Below are 27,589 nucleotides of genomic sequence, written 5' to 3'. Positions count from 1 at the left end.
CATCACTGTGTGTATTATCCCTGTACTGTGACATCACTACGTGTATTATCCCTGTACTGTGACATCACTGCGTGTATTATCCTGTACTGTGACATCACTGCGTGTATTATCCCTGTACTGTGACATCACTGCGTGTATTATCCTTGTACTGTGACATCACTGTGTGTATTATCCCTGTTCTGTGACATCACTGTGTGTATTATCCCTGTACTGTGACATCACTGTGTGTATTATCCCTGTACTGTGGCATCACTGTGTGTATTATCTCTGTACTGTGACATCACTGTGTGTATTATCCTGTACTGTGATATCACTGTGTGTATTATTCCTGTACTGTGACATCACTGTGTGTATTATCCCTGTACTGTGACATCACTGTGTGTATTATCTCTGTACTGTGACATCACTGTGTGTATTATCCCTGTACTGTGACATCACTGTGTGTATTATCCTGTACTGTGACATCACTGTGTGTATTATCCCTGTACTGTGACATCACTGTGTGTATTATCCTGTACTGTGACATCACTGTGTGTATTATTCCTGTACTGTGACATCACTGTGTGTATTATCTCTGTACTGTGACATCACTGCGTGTATTATCCCTGTACTGCGACATCACTGCGTGTATTATCCCTGTACTGTGACATCACTGCGTGTATTATCCCTGTACTGTGACATCACTGCGTGTATTATCCCTGTACTGTGACATCACTGTGTGTATTATCTCTGTACTGTGACATCACTGTGTGTATTATCCTGTACTGTGACATCACTGTGTGTATTATCTCTGTACTGTGACATCACTGTGTGTATTATCCCTGTACTGTGACATCACTGTGTGTATTATCTCTGTACTGTGCCATCACGGTGTGTAATATCCCTGTACTGTGACATCACTGTGTGTATTATCTCTGTACTGTGACATCACGGTGTGTATTATCTCTGTACTGTGACATCACGGTGTGTATTATCTCTGTACTGTGACATCACGGTGTGTATTATCTCTGTACTGTGACATCACTGTGTGTATTATCTCTGTACTGTGACATCACTGTGTATATTATCTCTGTATTGTGACACCACTGTGTGTATTATCTCTGTACTGTGACATCACTGTGTGTATTATCCTGTACTGTGACATCACTGTGTGTATTATCTCTGTACTGTGACATCACTGTGTGTATTATCCCTGTACTGTGACATCACTGTGTGTATTATCTCTGTATTGTGACATCACTGTGTGTATTATCTCTGTACTGTGACATCACTGTGTGTATTATCCCTGTACTGTGACATCACTGTGTGTACTATCCCTGTACTGTGACATCACTGTGTGTATTATCCCTGTACTGTGACATCACTGTGTGTATTATCTCTGTACTGTGACATCACTGTGTGTATTATCCCTGTACTGTGACATCACTACGTGTATTATCCCTGTACTGTGACATCACTGCGTGTATTATCCTGTACTGTGACATCACTGCGTGTATTATCCCTGTACTGTGACATCACTGCGTGTATTATCCTTGTACTGTGACATCACTGTGTGTATTATCCCTGTTCTGTGACATCACTGTGTGTATTATCCCTGTACTGTGACATCACTGTGTGTATTATCCCTGTACTGTGGCATCACTGTGTGTATTATCTCTGTACTGTGACATCACTGTGTGTATTATCCCTGTACTATGACATCACTGTGTGTATTATCTCTGTACTGTGACATCACTGTGTGTATTATCCCTGTACTGTGACATCACTGTGTGTACTATCCCTGTACTGTGACATCACTGTGTGTATTATCCCTGTACTGTGACATCACTGTGTGTATTATCTCTGTACTGTGACATCACTGTGTGTATTATCCCTGTACTGTGACATCACTACGTGTATTATCCCTGTACTGTGACATCACTGCGTGTATTATCCTGTACTGTGACATCACTGCGTGTATTATCCCTGTACTGTGACATCACTGCGTGTATTATCCTTGTACTGTGACATCACTGTGTGTATTATCCCTGTTCTGTGACATCACTGTGTGTATTATCCCTGTACTGTGACATCACTGTGTGTATTATCCCTGTACTGTGGCATCACTGTGTGTATTATCTCTGTACTGTGACATCACTGTGTGTATTATCCTGTACTGTGATATCACTGTGTGTATTATTCCTGTACTGTGACATCACTGTGTGTATTATCCCTGTACTGTGACATCACTGTGTGTATTATCTCTGTACTGTGACATCACTGTGTGTATTATCCCTGTACTGTGACATCACTGTGTGTATTATCCTGTACTGTGACATCACTGTGTGTATTATCCCTGTACTGTGACATCACTGTGTGTATTATCCTGTACTGTGACATCACTGTGTGTATTATTCCTGTACTGTGACATCACTGTGTGTATTATCTCTGTACTGTGACATCACTGCGTGTATTATCCCTGTACTGCGACATCACTGCGTGTATTATCCCTGTACTGTGACATCACTGCGTGTATTATCCCTGTACTGTGACATCACTGCGTGTATTATCCCTGTACTGTGACATCACTGTGTGTATTATCTCTGTACTGTGACATCACTGTGTGTATTATCCTGTACTGTGACATCACTGTGTGTATTATCTCTGTACTGTGACATCACTGTGTGTATTATCCCTGTACTGTGACATCACTGTGTGTATTATCTCTGTACTGTGCCATCACGGTTTGTAATATCCCTGTACTGTGACATCACTGTGTGTATTATCTCTGTACTGTGACATCACGGTGTGTATTATCTCTGTACTGTGACATCACGGTGTGTATTATCTCTGTACTGTGACATCACGGTGTGTATTATCTCTGTACTGTGACATCACTGTGTGTATTATCTCTGTACTGTGACATCACTGTGTATATTATCTCTGTATTGTGACACCACTGTGTGTATTATCTCTGTACTGTGACATCACTGTGTGTATTATCCTGTACTGTGACATCACTGTGTGTATTATCTCTGTACTGTGACATCACTGTGTGTATTATCCCTGTACTGTGACATCACTGTGTGTATTATCTCTGTATTGTGACATCACTGTGTGTATTATCCTGTACTGTGACATCACTGTGTGTATTATCTCTGTACTGTGACATCACTGTGTATATTATCTCTGTATTGTGACATCACTGTGTGTATTATCCTGTACTGTGACATCACTGTGTGTATTATCTCTGTACTGTGACATCACTGTGTGTATTATCCCTGTACTGTGACATCACTGTGTGTATTATCCCTGTACTGTGACATCACTGTGTGTATTATCTCTGTTCTGTGACATCACTGTGTGTATTATCTCTGTACTGTGACATCACTGTGTGTATTATCTCTGCACTGTGACATCACTGTGTGTATTATCTCTGTATTGTGACATCACTGTGTGTATTATCCTGTACTGTGACATCACTGTGTGTATTATCCCTGTAATGTGACATCACTGTGTGTATTATCCCTGTACTGTGACATCACTGTGTGTATTATCTCTGTACTGTGACATCACTGTGTGTATTATCCTGTACTGTGACATCACTGTGTGTATTATCTCTGTACTGTGACATCACGGTGTGTATTATCCCTGTACTGTGACATCACTGTGTGTATTATCCTGTACAGTGACATCACTGTGTGTATTATCTCTGTACTGTGACATCACTGTGTGTATTATCCTGTACTGTGACATCACTGTGTGTATTATCCTGTACTGTGACATCACTGTATGTATTATCCTGTACTGTGACATCACTGTGTGTATTATCTCTGTACTGTGACATCACTGTGTGTATTATCTCTGTACTGTGACATCACTGTGTGTATTATCCCTGTACTGTGACATCACTGTGTGTATTATCTCTGTACTGTGACATCACTGTGTGTATTATCTCTGTACTGTGACATCACTGTGTGTATTATCTCTGTACTGTGACATCACTGTGTGTATTATCCCTGTACTGTGACATCACTGTGTGTATTATCCCTGTACTGTGACATCACTGTGTGTATTATCTCTGTACTGTGACATCACTGTGTGTATTATCTCTGTACTGTGACATCACTGTGTGTATTATCCCTGTACTGTGACATCACTGTGTGTATTATCTCTGTACTGTGACATCACTGTGTGTATTATCCCTGTATTGTGACATCACTGTGTGTATTATCTCTGTACTGTGACATCACTGTGTGTATTATCCCTGTACTGTGACATCACTGTGTGTATTATCCCCGTACTGTGACATCACTGTGTGTATTATCCCTGTACTGTGACATCACTGTGTGTATTATCTCTGTACTGTGACATCACTGTGTGTATTATCCTGTACTGTGACATCACTGTGTGTATTATCTCTGTACTGTGACATCACGGTGTGTATTATCCCTGTACTGTGACATCACTGTGTGTATTATCCTGTACAGTGACATCACTGTGTGTATTATCTCTGTACTGTGACATCACTGTGTGTATTATCCTGTACTGTGACATCACTGTGTGTATTATCCTGTACTGTGACATCACTGTATGTATTATCCTGTACTGTGACATCACTGTGTGTATTATCTCTGTACTGTGACATCACTGTGTGTATTATCTCTGTACTGTGACATCACTGTGTGTATTATCTCTGTACTGTGACATCACTGTGTGTATTATCCCTGTACTGTGACATCACTGTGTGTATTATCTCTGTACTGTGACATCACTGTGTGTATTATCTCTGTACTGTGACATCACTGTGTGTATTATCTCTGTACTGTGACATCACTGTGTGTATTATCCCTGTACTGTGACATCACTGTGTGTATTATCCCTGTACTGTGACATCACTGTGTGTATTATCTCTGTACTGTGACATCACTGTGTGTATTATCTCTGTACTGTGACATCACTGTGTGTATTATCCCTGTACTGTGACATCACTGTGTGTATTATCTCTGTACTGTGACATCACTGTGTGTATTATCTCTGTACTGTGACATCACTGTGTGTATTATCCCTGTACTGTGACATCACTGTGTGTATTATCTCTGTACTGTGACATCACTGTGTGTATTATCCCTGTACTGTGACATCACTGTGTGTATTATCCCCGTACTGTGACATCACTGTGTGTATTATCCCTGTACTGTGACATCACTGTGTGTATTATCTCTGTATTGTGACATCACTGTGTGTATTATCCCTGTACTGTGACATCACTGGCTGTATTATCTCTGTACTGTGACATCACTTTGTGTATTATCTCTGTACTGTGACATCACTGTGTGTATTAGCCCTGTACTGTGACATCACTGTGTGTATTATCCTGTACTGTGACATCACTGTGTGTATTATCTCTGTACTGTAACATCACTGTGTGTATTATCTCTGTACTGTGACATCACTGTGTGTATTATCTCTGTACTGTGACATCACTGTGTGTATTATCCTGTACTGTGACATCACTGTGTGTATTATATCTGTACTGTGACATCACTGTGTATATTATCCCTGTACTGTGACATCACTGTGTGTATTATCTCTGCACTGTGACATCACTGTGTGTATTATCCCTGTACTGTGACATTACTGTGTGTATTATCTCTGTACTGTGACATCACTGTGTGTATTATCTCTGTACTGTGACATCACTGTGTGTATTATCTCTGTACTGTGACATCACTGTGTGTATTATCTCTGCACTGTGACATCACTGTGTGTATTATCTCTGTATTGTGACATCACTGTGTGTATTATCCTGTACTGTGACATCACTGTGTGTATTATCCCTGTACTGTGACATCACTGTGTGTATTATCTCTGTACTGTGACATCATTGTGTGTATTATCCTGTACTGTGACATCACTGTGTGTATTATCCTGTACTGTGACATCACTGTATGTATTATCCTGTACTGTGACATCACTGTGTGTATTATCTCTGTACTGTGACATCACTGTGTGTATTATCTCTGCACTGTGACATCACTGTGTGTATTATCTCTGTACTGTGACATCACTGTGTGTATTATCTCTGTACTGTGACATCACTGTGTGTATTATCTCTGTACTGTGACATCACTGTGTGTATTATCCCTGTACTGTGACATCACTGTGTGTATTATCCCTGTACTGTGACATCACTGTGTGTATTATCCCTGTACTGTGACATCACTGTGTGTATTATCTCTGTACTGTGACATCACTGTGTGTATTATCTCTGTACTGTGACATCACTGTGTGTATTATCCCCGTACTGTGACATCACTGTGTTTATTATCCCTGTACTGTGACATCACTGTGTGTATTATCTCTGTACTGTGACATCACTGTGTGTATTATCTCTGTACTGTGACATCACTGTGTGTATTATCTCTGTACTGTGACATCACTGTGTGTATTATCTCTGTACTGTGACATCACTGTGTGTATTATCCCTGTACTGTGACATCACTGTGTGTATTATCTCTGTACTGTGACATCACTGTGTGTATTATCCCTGTACTGTGACATCACTGTGTGTATTATCCCTGTACTGTGACATCACTGTGTGTATTATCCCTGTACTGTGACATCACTGTGTGTATTATCTCTGTACTGTGACATCACTGTGTGTATTATCTCTGTACTGTGACATCACTGTGTGTATTATCTCTGTACTGTGACATCACTGTGTGTATTATCCCTGTACTGTGACATCACTGTGTGTATTATCCTGTACTGTGACATCACTGTGTGTATTATCCTGTACTGTGACATCACTGTGTGTATTATCCCTGTACTGTGACATCACTGTGTGTATTATCCTGTACTGTGACATCACTGTGTGTATTATCTCTGTACTGTGACATCACTGTGTGTATTCTCCCTGTACCGTGACATCACTGTGTGTATTATCCCTGTACTGTGACATCACTGTGTATATTATCTCGGTATTGTGACATCACTGTGTCCCTGTCATGATGATTCAGAAAGATTTAGACAGAGTATTTACTAAAAAAATTCTATTCCACCTAATACCTGCCTCTATATAATTACTCTTTAATTGACTAATTCATTGAATCCCTTTAAATCAGCTATCTGACTCAGTGCAGTGACTTCCAGTGTACTATATAGACTTCAGACACTTGCCATGGCGGAGTGTTTTTGTTTTAATTGTTGTACGAATGTGACTTTTTCCCGACAATTGCCGCGTGTGTCTGTTTCCTCCAAGATTCAATTTGAATTTCTAATTTTAACCTTCAAAGCCCTCATCACTGCCGCACCTACCTATCTCTCTTCCCTTGTCTCCACTTATCTCCCTATTTGTTTCCTTTAATCTGCCCAAGGACATATGCCTTTCATTATCCCTTACCACTAACTCCCGTTCTCAACTCTGGGACATTTCAGCTGTTAAATCTATATTATGCGTTATGTATTTATTCTGCAGTATCGTATTATTCCGTACAGAGAGATATTTCTCCTCTTATTTTAATCTCATTTTTTTTCCCTTCCATTTTCTCTCCTGCCATTGCAATTTTAAATTGCTATTATAGATAGAGTCAGTATTTGGCTCCGGCGTGCAAGTTCTCATAGACAGTACGGGGCAAATGTTTGAATGCAATGATGCAAAAATGCAGTCAGGGAATAGAAGGGTTAATGGTTTATCTTTTTCAATTAACAAAATGAAGTGAATGAAGAGAAGAGAGATCTCAATCTGATCAATATTTGGTGTGACCGGCCCCAGTCCTCAAAACAGCACTAGGTCTTCTAATTACATTTGGACCTTGAAGGAACTCGGCAGGGAATTTGTCCCATCGCGGAGAACTAAGCCCAGATCTTCTGTGGATGTAGGCTTGCTCCAATCCGTCTGTCTCTTCATGTCATCCCAGACAGACTGGATGATGATGAGATCAGGGCTATATCTGTGGGGGCCGTATCATCACTTCCAGGGCTCCTCCTCCAAAGGTCACACTGAATATTGACGAACATTTACATTTCTCTTTTCTTCATTCACTTCATTTTGTTCATTGACAAAGACTTTCGCATTTCAGATAGCATTCTTACCTTGTGACAAAAATTTGCGAAGTATTGTTGTCAGGATTCGGAGACGCCGCGGCCTTCCTGCTATGTGGCGCATGCCCCGAATGCGTGTCAGAGACTCCTCTGGCTGTATGTAGTACACCAGGGGGTTAAGTTGTCTCCTGGGTGTCAGTTTGACTGTCAGACTTTCTGGCCAGTCATTCCTTTCTGTGAAGGGTGGAGTTGTATCTCTGTTCCAATTTTTTTTTTAAACTCGTTTTATTGGAGAAGATATAACAAAACAAACAATACAGTCATAAGAGTGTGTATACAATACAAAATAATGAGAAATTAAAAGGGTTCTAAACAAACAGACAAAGAACTGCCATAGCGCCACCCCAACAGAGAAACGGAGCACCTTGGCGTCGACATTCACAGTGAAACCCAACATATAGGGGGGCTACAGTTCCATGAGTCCTTTCTCAGGACTCAAAGGCGCCCAATGCAGAGCACATCAAGGAGGCAGAATACTGGGTAAGAGGAGAATCGCACCATGCTCCCCAAACCTTGACAAATTTCTGGGGGCAGCCCCTACCCTTATATATAATCTGGTTGAACGGGAGAACCGAATTAACTAATTTCCGCCATTGAGACACAGATGGGGATCGCGAGGCCATCCATCGCAAGGCGATGGTTTTCCTGGCGTAAAATAAACACTCCTGAAGGAAAATCCAGGTATAATGCTGCCATACCTCCTCGTCCAATACACCAAATAAACAAACTTCAGGAGAAAACGGGACAGGGCAATTTAGGACAGCCGTCAGGAGGTCTACCACCTCCCTCCAGAAGTCATGTATAACCGAGCAACTCCACATCATGTGCTAAAAATCTGCCAGAGGATGTGGGCACCTAAGACAACTTGGACTCGACAGCCGACCCATCTTATGAAGACGGGCTGGGGTCAAGTAGCATTGATGTAGAATGAATATTTGGATCAGTTTGTTATTGGCCAAGGGTGAGACATACAAGGGAGATTCCAAAATGTCCTGGAACGTCTCATCCATCAGCTCGGGAATATTGGTGCGTCAGCGTCCAACGGGTTTCGAACCCCATTATAGTGGGGCGCGGGCATGTGCAGTCGGCTCTGCCTAGGCCCGATAACTATCAGAGTGAAATCAAGGCCGGAAGAGGACGCGGGGACGCTGCACAGGGAGAAGAATCCAGCCCGACCCTCATTCATGGACTTGGTAAGTAGAATTTGATCGAATGTTGCCTACCCCTGAAACAAGCATTTCCCCCCATAGACTATAATGGGGTTCGAAACCTGTTCAAACAGGCAAACAGTGTGCGGCTGTTCGAATCGGATTTCAAACCTCGAACATTTTAGTGTTCGCTCATCTCTAGTAAGGAACCGAAAAAATCTGTGACCCTTATTTGATATCTAGCAATTATAAAGCACTGCTTTCCTTCTATATATAGAGTTTACTAATATTACACTTGGTTCCTTCCATGACATGTTTGTGATGTGCACTTGGCGTATATATCAGGTAAACCTCCTGCTGGATATCTCACATGCTATAATTATCCATATTTATGCCAAAGAGGATTTTTGGCACACACTTTGCTTTCATATGTTGGGATATTTTTGTAGATGTTTTCTTTTACACATATATTACAATACAAGTCAGTGGTGGACTTATGCAGTAATACAGTCATACAATCCCAATTGCAGGAGTGACTGAGAATGTGATATTCCAAAATTTGGGGCATATTTATCAGTAATGTCTAAAACTACAAATCCCCTTTGTAGTCTGACGCTAGGTTCACACCTGCGTTCAGGGTCTCCGTTCTATGGTTCCCGTCTTCTGCATGCCAGAAGACGGAAACCATAGACCGGGTCCGGCCGTGAGCGGTGGTGAGCGTTTTATGCTCTCCGCCGCGAAACCGGATTTTTTAATCCGGACACAGAGTACTGCATGTCCGACTCTGTGTCTGGATTATAAAACCCGGTTTCGTGGCGGAGAGCATAAAACGCTCACTGCCGCTCATGGCTGGACATCTCTCTCACCCATTCAAATGAATGGGTGAGAAAGTCTCCTGCAGGTTTCTGTATCCTGCCTCTGTTTTAGGCAGGAAACGGAAACCTCAAGTACGGAGTGCCGGCGCAGATGTGAACGAGCCCTTAGACGTATTTATTTTTCTGTTGCACAGACCTTCCTAAGTTTGGTCCACTATCCAACGTGCCAAAATTCTGGCTCATATTCCAATTCGTCAAAAATCTATAAAGAGAATACTTCAGAGACAGATATAGCCAAAGGACCAATCTTACAACTTAGAATTATCTCATATGTATTACTAGCATAGTCTATCTATGGTTTCATATGTATTACTAGCATAGTCCAGTTATATATTTTTTTTTAGTGAATGCTCACCTACTTTACACCCTTTTATAGTTGGTCTTTTTTTCATCAAAAAAATCTGTGCAGAGCTTTGGCTTTTCAATTTCATAAATACGTCAAATAGTTAGAATTTAGCCACACCCAGTTGGTGCACAAATTTGAAAAGTGTCCAGTCAGTTGTACATTTCTCTTCTGTTTGGTGCACTTTACTAATAAATCTGCCCTATCTTATATCAAGACGACAGAAAAGTGTCAGACATAAATTGATAAATATTCTTATTACTGTGCTGTACATTATTATATTAATCACATGGTGCTGCACATAATTTTTATTAATTCCATGGTGCTGTACATTATTATATTAATCCCTTGGTGCTGGACATTATTATATTAATTCCATGGTGCTGTACATTATTATATTAATTCCATGGTGCTGTACATTATTATATTAATCCCATGGTGCTGTACATTATTATATTAATTCCATGGAGCTGTACATTATTATATTAATTCCCTGGTGCTGTAAATTATTGTATTCCATGGTGTTGTACATTATTATATTAATTCCATGGTGCTGTACATTATTATATTAATCCAATGGTGATGTACATTATTATATTAATTCCATGGTGCTGTACATTATTATATTAATTCCATGGTGCTGTACAACATTATATTAATTCCATGGTGCTGTATATTATTATATTAATTCCATGGTGCTGTACATTATTATATTACCCCAATGGTGCTGTACATTATTATATTAATTCCATGGTGCTGGACATTATTATAGTAATACCATGGAGCTTTACATTATTATATTAATTCCATGGGGCTGTACATTATTATATTACTCCCATGGTGCTGTACATTAATATATTAATTCCATGGTGCTGTACATTATTATATTACTCCCATGGTGCTTTACATTTGAGGATTTTCATACAGTACACAAAATATACAAACAAATATAATACTAACAATGACCGACTGGCACAGTGGGGTAGAGGGCCCTGCCCGCAAGGGCTTACAGTCTATGAGGGAAGAAGGATAGAGACAGAAGGAGAGGGGGAGACTGTTTAGATGGTGATGTGGTGACAGCAGTGTTATTGGAAGTTGTAGGCCTTCCTGAATAGGGGAGTCTTCAGGGCCTTCTTGAATCCTGTGATTGTGGGGGTCAGTCTTATGTGTCTTGATAAGGAGTTCCAGAGTATGGGGGATGCACGGGAGAAATCTTGGAGATGGTTGTGTGAGGAGCAAATAAGAAAAGAGTATTATTATTATTATTATTATTATTATTATTATTATTGTTGTTGTTGTTGTTGTTGTTGTTGTTGTTGTTGTTGTTGTTGTTGTTGTTGTAATAATAACCATAGCAATCATGAAGGAATCAGTTAAACTATTTAATCACCAATCATATCTGTGAATGTAAATTAAGTAAAATGAAATAAATGAAGAAATTAGTGTAAATATCCATTCCTAGATATGTTCTGCAATAAGTTATTTTTACTTATTTTTATCATTAGCATTTTATTATTCACTGTGAGCGATAGAATCAATATCAGATAAATGCCAGAGCTCAATAATAAGCTTAATATTGTATATCCATATTGTGTAAAATATTCATCTTTCTAATCCTTCTTTTCAAAAAATAAAAATATTTTTTTAAAAAAATCATATAAAAGACTTGAAAAAAAAAGAGGAAAGCTCTTTCCAGAGAATGTAGAATCTTCTCTGGCTCAGCATGTGAAGTCTCGTCTAATCAGCAAAATCTTCGCTCCGTTATTTGTGAGGTTTGACGGCATTCTCCAAAAAGCCCACAAGGAGTCCTACAACACAAAAGAGAACAGAGAGAAGTAAGTGAATATTAGCATAAAAAATAAGAAAGAATATCATCGCCAGGATGGAAAATGTGGAGGAGATTTAATCAGCGTCTATTAATCAAGTGCCGGGAATGACATGTAACGCCGTCTCTCCTCGCTCACTTCAACCACAGAGATATTTGATGGCTGGGCTGAGAAATACGCTCAATTCTTAAACCTCAATATTTTTTTAGAATAAAAAATAGTGTGAAGTTGTCGACCACAAACTAAGAAACCATGGCCGAATTATATTGGAAATATTTTTGGTTTATATTTTCCTAATTAAATAAAAATTAAAAATGGGGTAATTAAAAAAATCTTAAAATTAGAAAAATATATATACAATGGAATGTATCAAATAATCTATTTGACGAAGCTTCTCAGACACCTACGGCTCCATCTCTTGTGATGGTTAACGGAATAATTGGCCAGATTTTTCGAAACCTTAATTCACCCAAGACCTAATAAGTCGAGTGTTATAGGTACTTACCCTCCATAATCCTCTGCCCCTTCCACCAATCACACAACGGTCCAGGAAACTGATACGACTTGTTTGGTGTTGTCCTCTCCTTGGCTCACCAGTGACCACATGGCTAAGCAGCCGCATCGTGAGTCGCATATTAGACAGATAAGAACCCTTTCACTGTATTCACACATGCAGGTTTTAACACTTAGCAATTAAGGTCCATTATGACTGGAAAGGCCCCCCTGCCATGTAAGAGAACTGGGCAGACATTTTGAGAATTTCTCAATGGTCATACTAGACAAATGACTACTTGTTGGGATTAGTCGGACATAATATGGATCAGGTTCAGGGTCTGTACTTATTTGCTCTATTATGGAGGCTGAACATTTCTGCAGGATTAAGGAGCTTGGCAGCAAAGTCTGAAGTCATCAGGAAAAGTCCTTATGGCCATCTGCGCTGAATGGAGATGAAGAGGAAAGAGAATGTCTACGATCTGGGGAGAAGGCACCTGGGAACAGGGGCAGATAATAATAAGGGCTATTGTTTGCATCTCAAGCCTATGAGGAGGTCTAATGGGAAAAAACTCAATGACCCCAATAAAATTCAGACTCTTAATCAATTGTATCATATCTACCGATACAGTTAATGACTGTACCAGGTCATGGAGTCTATAGCTCTCTACTATCCGCCATTTTGCCTAATAAGCTACAGACCACTTTAGTCTTGGAGCCTCTGGGTGAGCATTTATGGGATGACAAGGTGAGTGTGTATTTATTTATTCTACTGGTAACCTTATATTGTATGAGAGCACTAAGGAGGCATTATACTATGTGTGGGGGCACTAAAGGAGCATTATATTATGTTGGGGTACTAAAGGGGGCATTTTACAGGGTGGGCCATTTATATGGATACACCTAAATAAAATGGGAATGGTTACATATACATAGATACATAGTAGATGAGGTTGGATAAAGACATCAGTCCATCAAGTCCAACCTATAACCCTACAGTCCCCTACAGTGTTGATCCAGGGGAAGGCAAAAAAAACCCATGAGGCTCATACCAATTGCCCCACTTCAGGGAAAAAATTCCTTCCCGACTCCAATCTGGCAGTCAGTATAAAAACCCTGGATCAACGTGTCCTTATAATCTAGAGTCCATAACCCGTCATATTGTTTTCTTCAAGAAAGACATCCAGGCCCTCTTTGAACTTGTTTAATGACTCCACTTTCACCACTTCCTGGGGCAGAGAGTTCCATAGTCTCTCTGTTCTTACTGTGAAGAATCCCCTTCTATGTTTCTGGTGAAACCTTCTCTCCTCCAGACGTAGAGGATGTCCCCTTGTCACTGTCACTGACCTAGGAGTAAAAAGATCCTTAGAAAGTTCTTTGTATTGTCCCTTCATGTATTTGTACATTGTTATTAGATCTCCCCGTAGACGTCTTGGTTGGTGATATCAACATCCTGTTTGTGACACATTAGCATATTGGAGGGGGAAAATTTTTTAAGATGGGTGGTGACCATGGTGGCCATTTTGAACTCGGCCATTTTAGATCCAACTTTAGTTTTTTCGATGGGAAGAGGGTTATGTGACACATCAAACCTATTGAGAATTTCACAAGAAAAACAATGGTTTGCTTGGTTTTAACGTAACTTTATTCTTTAATGAGTTATTTCTTACCACTTATAAAATGTGATCAAGTGCTCCCCATTGTGTTGTATTGTCAATGCAATCCTCTTCTCCCACTGTTGACACACCGATAGCAACATCACAGAAGAAATGCTAGCACAAGTTTCCAGTATCCATTGTTTAAGGTGGTGCACATCTTGTATCTTCACAGCATAGACAGTTGCCTTCAGGTGAAGGGGGTCTAAGGGGGTCAGATTAGGAGACCTTGGTGGGTGGTCATTCAACTGGCCCACGATGACCAATCCACTTTCCAGGAAACTGTTCATCAAGGAATGCTGACACCCATAATGTGGTGGTGCAAGATGGTGCAGATTATAAACTGCTCTCAATCTCTCTTGTATTTTGCTGAATGAGTACTGTACATTGTATTATTAGCCATATGTTGTAGATTATCATTATGTTGCCTTGATCATCGGGCTCCGCATACTATGACTACAGCATTGTGTTACTGCTAATAAGCAGCTGCTGTGATTGAAAACTGGATCTAATTTGGAAATTAAAGAGCTAATATTTTTAAGCAAGAGACTGAAGCCATTGCTACTTATAATACCAGGCAATTCTTACAATCTTAATACTGTAGAATTTATAGAGCTTTGATACAAATAGTCATTGCTGAAGTTATTTAGAGTCCAGTGAACAAACTTGTTACTGACCCAACACCTTATACCATTCACTTTACAGTCCCATGATTTACCAAAGTACATATGCCATAGTAAGAACTTAAGTTTTCTTTTACATTTATGTTCTGTTCATGTTTCCCACCTGTGTGACTGACTTACTGTGGACTACGGGATTACATAATTATTTATTCAATCCCTCGTGGCAGCTCCTTAATCCCCGTCCATCCATTTAATGATTAGCTGTAGAGTATAAAATTGTCCAGACTCAAACTGCCTGTACCTGCCTATACCATATGGGTGTGCTGTGTGCAGAACCTCCTGTGTATCCATCTTGATGCAGCCTCATCCCTTCTTCCAGTTTGTAAGAGATGAAAGGGAGATGAAAGCAAGTGGAAGGAGATACAGACTGAATATGCATCAAATTGGATACACTGGGCCTAGATTTATTAAGAGACCATGTAAATTTAGAGAGGCGGCCTCAATATATGTTATCACAGCGGCTGATGCTGCATGATAAATCTGATATGTCTTTAGACTGTCTACTGTGAAGATTCTAGGCTTATTCCACTTTTTGGTTGATTTACTTTGAGTACGAATTGTATGACTCAATTTTGGTGCATTGTTAGTGCATTACAGCACATTTAAGCAATTCAAGTATCCACACACATGTCTAGCAAGTCAAAAAAATTCTAATAGTGTTTATTCATGACCAAAATATTATATATGACCCTGAAACTCTGCTGTGTAAGATCTGGCACTGAACTGATTTATCACAACAGATAGAACTCAAAGAAGAAGCCTGCAGGTTATCTGCTCCAGCTGGCGAGGGGACTCATCGAATGTTGCTCACGAATGTTGGGGGCCAGGGAAAATATTCCAACTGTACTGGAATCAGTGGAGATATTAGAAGTAAAGAAAGGTCCTTTTTAAATTATCTCCAAACAAGTTGAGACCAAAATGAAACTGCTGGACAGACTTTGTGAATATTTACAAGATGGATCTCGCAAGGTTCTCCCAACACTGCAGTTCCCTCAGATCATGATTCATGGCTGCTTTTTAGCATTGCTCCATTAATAGAGAAGTGTGATGTGTAACTATTGCTTAGCTACAGCACGTACAGCGAACCTAAGGTAGTCTGAGACATGTCCCCTGTCTATTCATTGACTGAGGCAGCTGCCCTCTACCTCCCACCAAAATTCTATTGCCGTAAAGAGGACCTTTCATGTCCTCGGGCACACGCAGTTTGATATACCGCTAGAAAGCCGAAAGTGCACTGAATTCTCGGTGCCGTTACCGATAGCTCTTCAGTGTCAGATGGGCAGTTCTGACAATCTGTGAGAAACTCCTCTCCTGACAGTAGAGTCCATAGCACCATACTGTCAGAGGGGGTGTTCCTTACCATCCAGCAATGACGACCACCAGTACTAGTCTATGGATGAGTACTGTCAGGAGGGGGCATTCCTCACCGCTCAGTGTCATCGCTGGCCGGTAAAGAATGCCCCCTCTGACAATATAGCACTATGGGCTCTACTGCCGGGGCACATAATGGTAAAGCCAACAGTGGCACTGTCAGCTTTCTAGCGGTATATAAAACTGCATGTGCCCAAGGACATGAAAGGCCCTCTTTAAAGAGCACCTTTCATGAGTTGGGGCACAGGCAGTTCTATATACTGCTGGAAAGCCGACTGAATTCAGTGTACTGTCGGCTTTCACAATCTCTGCCCTAGGTGAAGAGCTATCGGTACCGGTACCGTAGCTCTTCACAGTCAGAAGGGCGTTCCTGACAGTCAGTCAGTAACGCCCTTCTTCACAGCAGAAAAATCCCAAGGACCATAGAATAGAGCAATCAACACATTTGGATTGTGCCTCACTGTACTAATATACTACACCATATACAGCGCAGTGCTGTCTGTTTTTTTTGTTTTCACACTTCTTCACTGCAGCGCCTATAGCGCCATACTGTGAGACCGGGGTTCCTCCCTGCTCACACTGTACAGCGCTATAGGCACTGCTGTGAAGAAGGACGTTCCTTACAGACTGTCAGGAATGCCCTTCTGCCCTTGTGACGATGCAAGATCGTGAAAGTCGAATTCAGCGCACTGTCGGCTTTCCAGTGGTATATAAAACCGCATGTGCCCCAACTCATGAAAGGTCCTCTTTAAATAATTTGCTGTGTATAAACTGAAGTCTATCACGGGGACCCCAGGAAGTTGGTGCATGGAGAGCTGATTTACAGTACAGCAAGGGGGGGAAGTATCAAAAAGATTAACCCACAAATGAGAGAAAAAAATGAATATCAAGTAACTACTTCACATATATTAAGGCTTAGTAAGGCGAAGTATGGAAGGTTGCTTTAAATGCCAAATTCAGCTCTGCCACATCTCCATGTCACTACGGCTCAACTCCTGTTCATAATAATCAGATTTTTTTTCAGACCTAAGAAGATCTGTAAGGGCGAAGCTGTCAGCACATTCCCTGCAGAACATCCTGAATATAAATAGAATCTTTTGGTTAGTTACAGTTCTGGTCCATTTGAGAACACCCGATAAAATCCAGGGCAGTGCTAAGAAACACAAATGTAATATAAAATAAGAAGTTCTCATTTTACAGATAGATTCCAATGTTTTGTGCATATACATTTGCTTATGAATTGGTTGATCCCTGCAAAAACAGAATAGTCTGAAAGGTAAAGTCAATGGCATATTTGTTCTGTTTTAGGGTTACCAACAACTTAGTAAAAGGTGGAGGGAATTCTGGGAGTAAAGGTCCTATTGACAAGAAGGGTGTGCACCTCCAATGGCAAGAAAACCGCAAAAAGGAATATGTTTCTCATCTATCTATCTATCTATCTATCTATCTATCTATCTATCTATCTATCTCCTATCTATCTGATATCTATCTATCTTCTATCTATCTATCTATCTATCTATCTATCTATCTATCTATCTATCTATCTATCTATCTATCTATCTATCTATCTATCTATCTATCTATCACATCTATCTATCATCTATCTATCTATCTATCTATCTATCTATCTATCTATCTATCTATCTGTCTATCTATATATAAACAATAGAGGAGCATGAGCCTTATGGGGTTTTTTGCCTTCCCCTGGATCAACACTGTAGGGGATTGTAGGGCTGTAGTTGGACTTGATGAACTGATGTCTTCATCCAACCTCATCTACTATGTAACTATATAACTATATGGAATGAATAGATAACCTATCCCCCAAATAATGTTTAACTGCTTACATGTCTAAGTCTAATACCTTTAATGGTCCAGTGAGATCTTGTATGGTAAGAGCAATGGCGACCAGTCCTATGAGAGTCTTCTTCTATTTACAACGATCACACCAACCAAATGTACTCTAACAGACAATCAAGGCGCAGCACCACAATAGTGAAGCACTGAAATAAAATTGGAGCATAGGCACTTATTCTTCTATATTTCAACAGTACTATTTTATTTTACCTTTTGTCCATGTTGTAATATATTCTGTCTCTTCGATCCCTTGTCTTTTTTATCTATTGTACTTGATGAAATGGCAGGAGCGGGATGTCGTGACAGACTACCGATGCATTGCATCAACATCACGTCGAGGCTTGCCATGCGTAAAAGCCTGCTGCGGAAAGGAAAGAGGAGTTTCCTCTTCCACCGAGTGACCTGACCCTTAGATTTCCATTCTGGCCTAGAGCAGTGCCCCTGATTAATTTAGAGGCCGGAGTTGCTTAATAATTCGGGGGTGCCTTGCCCCAGTCAGTAGGAAACATCAAATACAATTTCCACCATTGTGTTTCAGGGAGAACATCTGTTTACACAGGAGAACATAATAAGTTAATATAGACTTAACCTCTTCTTATTGCAGGCATTATTCGATTTTCATTTGTGACTAGCTGCCTTCCCCATAATTTTTTTTATTTTTCAGCTAGCGCCAGTTTAGAGCTTAATGTTTGCAGGAAAAATTACACTTTGTGATGGTACCATTAAATATTCTGCATGCTGTACTGGGAAGCTGTAAAAAATTCTGAATGGGGTGGAATTGGAGCAAAACTGCGTTTGTGCAGTTTTCTACCAGGTTTTGTTTTTACAGTCTTCACTGTGCAGCCAAAATGACATATTACCTGTATTCTATGGGTCAGAACAATTCCAAAGATACCAAACTAAGGGCCCCTTCACACAACGTAAGCGCTTGGCTCATTCCGAGCCGTACACGCGAGCGCTTCTAAACACCTGTAAAGCCGACTTTACGAGCGCTCCCATTGACGTGAATGGGAAGTTTTTAGAAGCGCTCGCGTGTATGGCTCGGAATGAGCCAAGCGCTTACGTCGTGTGAAGGGGCCCTAAGGGTGAGGCCCCACGTTGCAGAAACGCAGCTTTTTTACTTGCAGCTTTAGCTGCAGTTTTTTGAGCCAAAGCCAGAAGTGGATTGAGCAGAAGCTAGAAGTATAAGAGCTTCCTATATATTTCCCATTCCTTTTGTAGCCAATCTTGGCTTTGGCTCAAAAAACGCAACAAAATCTGCAACAGTAAAAAGCTGCCTTTCTGCAATGTGGGGCCTTATCCTTATGGATTTTATTTTATGTTTTTCCCCTTAAAAGAGATCCAAAATTTTGCAAACAAATACTTGACATAGTCTGACACCCATAACTTTTTTATATTTTTCTTTTTTTGTACGTGCAGGGCCTTTTTTTGTGGGGCCAGATGTAGTTTTTAGTTATATTATTTTGGGGTATGGCAGATTTTTTTGATCACTTTTTATTCAATTTTTTATGGGAAGCAAAAAAACAAAAATATGATTGATGCTTTTGTTTCTCTTTCCCACTACAGCGTTTGTCGTATGGGAAAAATAGTTTAAGGGTAATTTCACACAGAAATTTTTGGTCAGGGTTTTGAGGCTGTAATCGCCTCAAAACCCTGACCAAAAAGACAGCTCCCATTGAAATCAATGGGAGCCGCTCAGAAGCTGGTTCTTCTGGCTCCCGGAAAAAAGAAGCAAGATGCTCATTCTTCAGGCCGAGTTGCCTCGCGATTCGGGCTGAAGAAACTCCACCCTCCGGACTAGGCCCAGGTTCCGATCCAAAAAACTCTATATGAACTTACCCTAATGCTTGTTAACCAGGTAGTTTCGGATGTGGGGATGTATAATTTTGTTTTTATTTCAAATTTAGACAAAGAGGGTGATTTGAAATATTTTTTTAATATTTATTTTTGTTATTTTTTTTTTTAACACAGTTACATAGTAGATGAGGTTGGATGAAGACATCAGTCCATCAAGGTCAACCTATAATCTTACAATCCCGACAGTGTTCAGGGGAAGGGGAAGGCAAAAAACCTCCATGAGGCTAATGCCAATTAGCCCATTTCAGGGGAAAAAAATCTTCCCTGACTCCAATCTGGCAGTCAGTATAAAACCCTGGATCAACATGTCCTTAAATCTACAGTCCATAACCTGTTAACTATTTTATTAGCCTACCCCTTTGGGGGCTTAAACCTGCAATCTTTTGAGGCTGGTCATAGCTGTAATGGAATGACAGGCCTGGGAACCATCATTAGGCTTGTGGCTGTCAAGGACAAAACAGGACAGTTCTTGCAATATCACCTTGCGGGAGCCATCCTATACCAGCAAAAGTATGGGACCGGGAGTCTTTTATTTATTTATTTTTACTTGGAGGGAAGGAAGCTACGTAAAATTGTAATGCCCATGATCAGAGTGAATTCTGATTGTAGGCATCAGCTCCGGATCTCCGCTATACTCTACAGCAGAGACCTGGTACCTATAGCAGCCACTCTGAAGCAGAGCAGCCAACATCGTTAAAGACCCAGCATCTGACATAATAGTATGGCAGATGTAGGAAAGGGGTTAATTAGGCTCAGGATGACAATGTATGGAAATCCATGGCTGGACAGGAGGAACAGACATTGCAAACCAATGCATTCATTCCTGGAACCAAAATTATTCTGTATACTGGAACAAGCACAAACCAAAAGTCATGGGGTGTTTCTAATCCTGTTCAAAGAGTCAGAAAAAACAATGCCGTCAGTACTCTGAATAAGATTTGAATCAAATTGTTACAAAAATTTGGAATTAAATTTCTACAAAAGTTGACATCAAAGTGTCATAACATCATTGCACCACACATGACCCTGGGGCATATGAAATCAGCCAGGGGCTAGAAAAGGCTGGAAGAGAATGCTGGGGGAATGATGGATGCTGCTAGGATGTTCAGGAGAGGCGAGGTAAGGTGAGTATAACTGTTATTTTTACTCACCTCTTCAGGACCTCTACGTAATATTATACTCTGAGTTCTGAGGAGACCATATAATAATTAGAGATGAGCGAGTAGTATTCGATCGAGTAGGTATTCGATCGAATACTATGGTATTTGAAATACTCGTACTCGTTCGAGTACCACTCACTATTCGAATGGAAAAATTTGATGCAGAACCAGCGTTGATTGGCCGAATGCTATACAGTCGGCCAATCAACGATGATTCTTCTCCTACCTTTAGAAGTCTTCTCCGCACAGCATCCCCGCAGCGTTTTCCGGCTCTGAATTCACTCTGCTAGGCATCGGGCCTGGGCACAGCCGACTGCGCATGCCCGCGCTACAAGAAAATGGCCGCTTTGACTGTAAGCGGCCATTTTCTTGTAGTGCGGGCATGCGCAGTTGTCTATGCCCAGGCCCGATGCCTAGCAGAGTGAATTCATTGCCTGATGACGCCGCGGGGACGCTGCGTGGAGAAGAAATCTCGGAGAATCCAGCCCGACCCTCACTCGTGGACTTGGTAAGTTCAGTTTGATCGAATGTTGCCTACCCCGAAACGAGCATTTTTCCCCCATAGAGTATAATAAGATTCAATATTTGATTAGAGAAGTCGAATATTGAGGGGCTACTCAAAACAAATATCGAATTTCGAATATTTAACTATTCGCTCATCTCCAATAATAATAGTATTTCCGGTTGATGCCGAACAAGTTTGGCCCAAATGAACCACAAGATTGAAACTCACGAATATTTGTGGAAACGAATCTCGTGAGGTTCGCCCATCTGTAACCTTGTACAACACCATTACTATTCTACATAGATAACTAATAGACAACCAACACGCACTAAAATGGTGGGGCAAATACTAAGCACCAAAACCCAAATCACAGTTATCGGAAAAAATTGTACTAAAGGTGAAAAGGTGAAACCTGCGACCCCATAAATTTCTGTCTCAGGTTCATTATAGAATTTCTTTAATATATCTTTCTGAAGATTGAGTGGAAGACGTTCATAAACCTATACAGTCTGGTAACATCAAAGGTGCAGTAGCAAAGCATGACCGCTCCATCATTACTTTTGTAATTTTCTGTTTTTCCTTCGTTCCATTACTAAATATTTATGCATTTCTGAATGTATCTGCGCTGCAGCATCTTCCAGGAAACATTTTCAAGTTTATTTTTTTTTTCCTATTCCTATTTTATATTAAGGAATTAAATCCGGGATGGAAACTTTCATCACCTCTCTTTAGTCCTCAAGCGTTTCATGTTTCTTTCTTCTTGGTTCTTGTTTAATATGTTTCCTTTTGTTGCACATCAAAACTTCTTTAATAAGTTAGAAGACCTGAAGATCCGGTAGAATATTCTTAGTTACCTACAGGAGAAGTAAATAAATAAAAACTACATAAGTACATAGTCCTTCAAATATGGCCTAAAATTCACTGTTTAGAACAAGCAAACCCTCTGACCTAAATTCTCCCCTTAATATTGCGGCCTCAACCTTCCCGAGAAGGCAACAACACTAACCCGTTCCCATCCAGGAGTGTCGCTATGACCTCTGTTGTTGTCTTCTTGCGAGGGTTAAGGGTGCAATACATGGGGAAAACTTAGTAGAATGATAAGCCTAATAAAAGTAGGGAATTTTAGCAAAGGTCCAGTAGTAATCACACTCATTTCCTAGTGTGCACAGGGGCCAATGGAAGACACTACCATAAATAAGACATGGTAGGTGGGGGATTCTTTTACAGATATTGTACTGGGGGCTATAAAGAATAACCTATACTTCTTCCCTTATCCATTCTATCTATGTACAATTTATTCTGTGAAGATTTTAAGCTTATAGGATTAGTAGTCTCTTTCTTAGGGTCTGTTCACATGAAAATGAAGAGGAATTCTTCTTCATTATCCGCCACCAGTATTTTAATAATACCACTAGACTATATTAAGGATATGATAGATTGATGATATTATAGCTAGAGATATAAGTGAACCAGTTTGGAATGGTCCAGATTCAACTTGAATTTTCCAAAAGTTTTCGGTTCGGCCCAGACGCATAACTAGCAAAGACTGCCCCCCCCCCCAGCAAACTTTTTACTTGGGGGTCCACCATTTTGTAGCCCCCAAACAGTAGAATGTCCCATTTACACACACTATAATGTCCCAAAGTGGCCTCCAGATAGTATATTGTCCCATAGTGGTCCCTCTACATGATGTAATATCTCATAGCAGGGCCTCCACACAGTGTAATGTCTCATAGTGTCCCCTCCACATGGTGTAAAGTCTCATAGTGACCACTCCAAACAGTATAATGCCCCACCCCTACACACAGTATTATGTCCCATAGTGGCTCCTGCACATAGTATTATGCCCAATTGTGTCCCACCCATGAACAATTATTAAATCTTTTAGACCCCAGAGTATAATGATAGCAGGGTGTGTTGGAGTTTGCAGGCCCATGGCCTTACTTACCAAACCCCGCTCCTGCTCACAGTCGCCTCCTCTTCCCATGAGTAGGAGTGGGGATAGGTAAGTGAATAGGGCCTGTTACCTGATAGGGTTACTCCAGCAGGTAATGTCCTATTAAAAAGAAAAGTCCCGGGCCCTGTGGCAGCCAACACCACTGCTACCCTGGTATTCATGCCACTGGTTTGACCTAAATCTCAAACTTTGGGGTTTCATCCACATTGAATGAGAAGTTAACCTATTATACACTGGAGTCTCTTCAAACCCCTAAATATAATAGTTGGAGGTCTAGGGGAAATACCTTTCTGGGCATCCTCTTGGTATTTGGAATTCTCAAAGTCCCCTTCTGGTCTCCTGGGTGACCTTACATGCCTCAGGGCTATGGCGTAGTCCTGTGATTGGGCCTCAGTGATCACATGTGGTGCACCAGTGTCATGGCGCTTTAATTTTTCCTACCTTCACTGGGCCTTCACTTATTATACTTTAGAGCAGGGGTAGGGAACGTATGGCTCTCCAGCTGTTGCAAAACTATAACGCCCAGCATGCATACTTGCTCTGCTGTGCTTAGAACTCCCATGGAAGTGAATGGAGCATGATGGCAGTTGTAGTTTCACAGCAGCTGGAGAGCCAAAGGTTCCCTACCCCTGCTTTAGAGTCTTAAGTAGAGTTGATCCGATCTTGAAATTTCAGGATTGTTTTTAAAATCTGATTTACGATCATTTTCCATTCGAACCCAATCCTGATCCCAATTCCGATCTCGATGCAAGTCAATGGGATTTTTTTTAATAATCGAAGATCGGATTTTAAAAACGATCATATTCACTACACAGCATTGTTTCAATTTTTGGATTCCACGCTGTATAGTGACTAAGAAAAAATCCACTGGCTACTTAGCCCCCCTGGTGTCTGCTTACCTGCACAGATCCGCTGCCACTCCCCATTCTTCTCGGTCCGGTCCTCTCTCATTGGCATGCTTTCAGAGCGCTGTGCGTGCTCCCACCTCCCTAGGCTAGTGTTAGAGATGATGGGAGTAGGCGGGGCTTGCTGTGGCTTAGAGTGTGGGCAGGGAGATGTGAGTGCATCACTCATATCTCCCCTCCCAGTACCCGCCCACACTCTCCTAAGCCACAAGCCCCACCTTTTCCCAGCATCTCTAACACTAGTCTAGGAAGGCGGGGGCGTGCAAATGAGAGAGAAGAGGAGCGAGAAGAACTGGGAGCGGCAGCACTTCTGTGCAGGTCAGTTGAGCGAAGTTCGCGATTGCATCTATCTACTCTTATGTTTCCTCCCTGAATTGTCAATTCCTCCCTGCTGTGCCATATACTTGGCTCTGCTACATCTCAGTTGTAGCAGAACTGAGTATACGGTAAAACAGGGACGAAGCAGAAAAGTGGCAGGCTGCCACTAGCCAAACATTGTGGGAAATACCCTCTGACCTCGATCCTGCCGGAAAAGATCGGGATCGGAATTCCAATCACGATCGTGAAATTTACTCGATCAGAATCCGAACATTTCTGATCCCGATACCTCAACCGTAGTCTTAAGAGACCCCAAAGTATAATATTTTTACTTCCAGTTTGTGACGAACTTATTTGATCCAAACGAATCTTTGGGCCAAACCATCTGAGCACGAAACAAAATGACAAATGGACAAGCACATGTTGTGTATGGACGCATTCAACCCCTTCTCTGAATTTCTAGAATTCAGGTTGCATTGTGTATCACTTTTCCAGGCCTGTAATTTTGTTTCCTTTCTCTATGATTGTTCTTAATAGGAAAGCATTGAAAAGGTCAATTTCCTTCTATCCCCTTCAGCATCCGCCGAGTTTATCCTTAATTAACCCCCGCATCTTGAGACATTCACACGAAATGCAGTTTTGCTTAAAGAACATTTTGCATATTACTGTAAATTTTTGTACATTTAACACTTAATCTTTCATTTTCCATCCTGAAGCCCCGCTAACCTGATTTATGGCCGTCTCATTTGGTTACTTTCCTTGTATTTTTAATGATGCCTTTTCACTCATTTCTAGACTTCTTAATATAAAATCTGCAGTTTGGCGTATAGGTTGTAATACTTTGTCATTAATTCCCAATGACCTCCTTTAGTTTTTGTAATTTTTCATTTCCTTTAGCTATATACTGCTTGAGTCTATAACACATTTGTAATGTTAAATGTAGCTTGTCTGAAGGTGGCTGCTCCCGGCTGATATCCTATTATAGCACAACTTTACTGTTTGCCGGTTACAATCACTAGTACACTATAATGACTGTAAATTGGAGTCAGAGGTCTTCCATCACATTGTAGTCACTTACCGTGGGCTGACTCCAGCTGCCATGACACCTCATCTGCTCAGCAGGTGGTGTGTCAGCACATTAGGAGACATGGTGTAACCTCAATGGTGGCATGCTATGACTCTCTGCTACACATGTGAGGTGCACAGTTTCCAGGGACCTTAAAGGGAAAATGTGATAGTCATTCTACTGTTTATCAGCCCTGCAATGGGCTTTTTGGTTATTTTCCTGGTTGCATTTACTGTTGTTGACCCAACTTGCCCAACTTTGCTTGTTTTAGGATATTATGACCATGCTTTCTGAAGTTCATCTACCGGGCCAACTCAGTTTTGGCTATGTCGTTTGCTTAGTCTGTTATCAACATCTTGGAATAGTTCATTGCAGTGGTGCAATGATCGTGGTTGTGGGGAGCACAATTGTGACTGGGCCTGGTGAGGTACTGGGCCCACAGTCAGCTGGAGATGATTTTACAAGGCTCCCGGCTGTCATGCCAATGTGACGTTGGCTCCGGAGCTTGCTCTGGGTGTTGGCGATCGCTGGCAAAATGATGGCGCCCACATGCTGCCGGGAAAAGTTAATGACTAGAGATGAGCGAGTAGTATTCGATCGAGTAGGTATTCGATTGAATACTACGGTATTCGAAATACTCGTACTCGATCGAGTACCACTCAATATTCGAATGGAAAAATTAGATGCAGAACCAGTGTTGATTGGCCGAATGCTATACAGTCGGCCAATCAACGCTGGTTCTTCTCCTACCTTTAGAAGTCTTCTCTGTGCAGCTTCCCCGCGGCGTCTTCTGGCTCTGAATTCACTCTGCCAGACATCAGGCCTGGGCAGAGCCAACTGCGCATGCCCACGCTACAAGAAAATGGCCGCTTTGACTGTAAGTGGCCATTTTCTCGTAGTGCGGGCATGCGCAGTCGGCTCTGCCCAGGCCCGATGCCTGGCAGAGTGAATTCAGAGCCAGAAGACGCCGCGGGGACGCTGCACGGAGAAGACTTCTTGGAGAATCCAGCCTGACCCTCACTCGTGGACTTGGTAAGTATAATTTGATTGAATGTTGCCTACCCCTGAAACGAGCATTTTCCCCCCATAGATTATAATAGGGTTCAATATTCTATTTGAGTAGTCAAATATTGAGGGGCTACTCGAAACGATTATCGAATATTGAGTATTTAACTACTCGCTCATCTCTATTAATGACTATTAGTAATCAATAGAATAGAAATCAAGGAAATTCCAAAGGTTTCACTTACTTTTTCTTGTAATTGTACTAAGTAGCACTCCATAACATCCAACGCAATGTTCACATATTGGAAATTTATCAACACTGTCATAAAATGTGCCAGTTTACATGATGGCGAGAACAACATTAACAAATGCCAAATTCATCATTAGACATTTGGCACAATTCCCCAGACGTGTTAGATACTTGTCTCTTCCTTTTGCCACATCATGACATGCCTGTTGTACATCAATATGTTGCACTAGG

The sequence above is a fragment of the Leptodactylus fuscus genome, chromosome 4 (assembly GCF_031893055.1).
Source record: "Leptodactylus fuscus isolate aLepFus1 chromosome 4, aLepFus1.hap2, whole genome shotgun sequence".
Classification (NCBI taxonomy): domain Eukaryota; kingdom Metazoa; phylum Chordata; class Amphibia; order Anura; family Leptodactylidae; genus Leptodactylus; species Leptodactylus fuscus.
The sequence above is the reverse complement of the archived record's forward strand: the minus strand, read 5'-3'. Positions refer to the sequence as shown.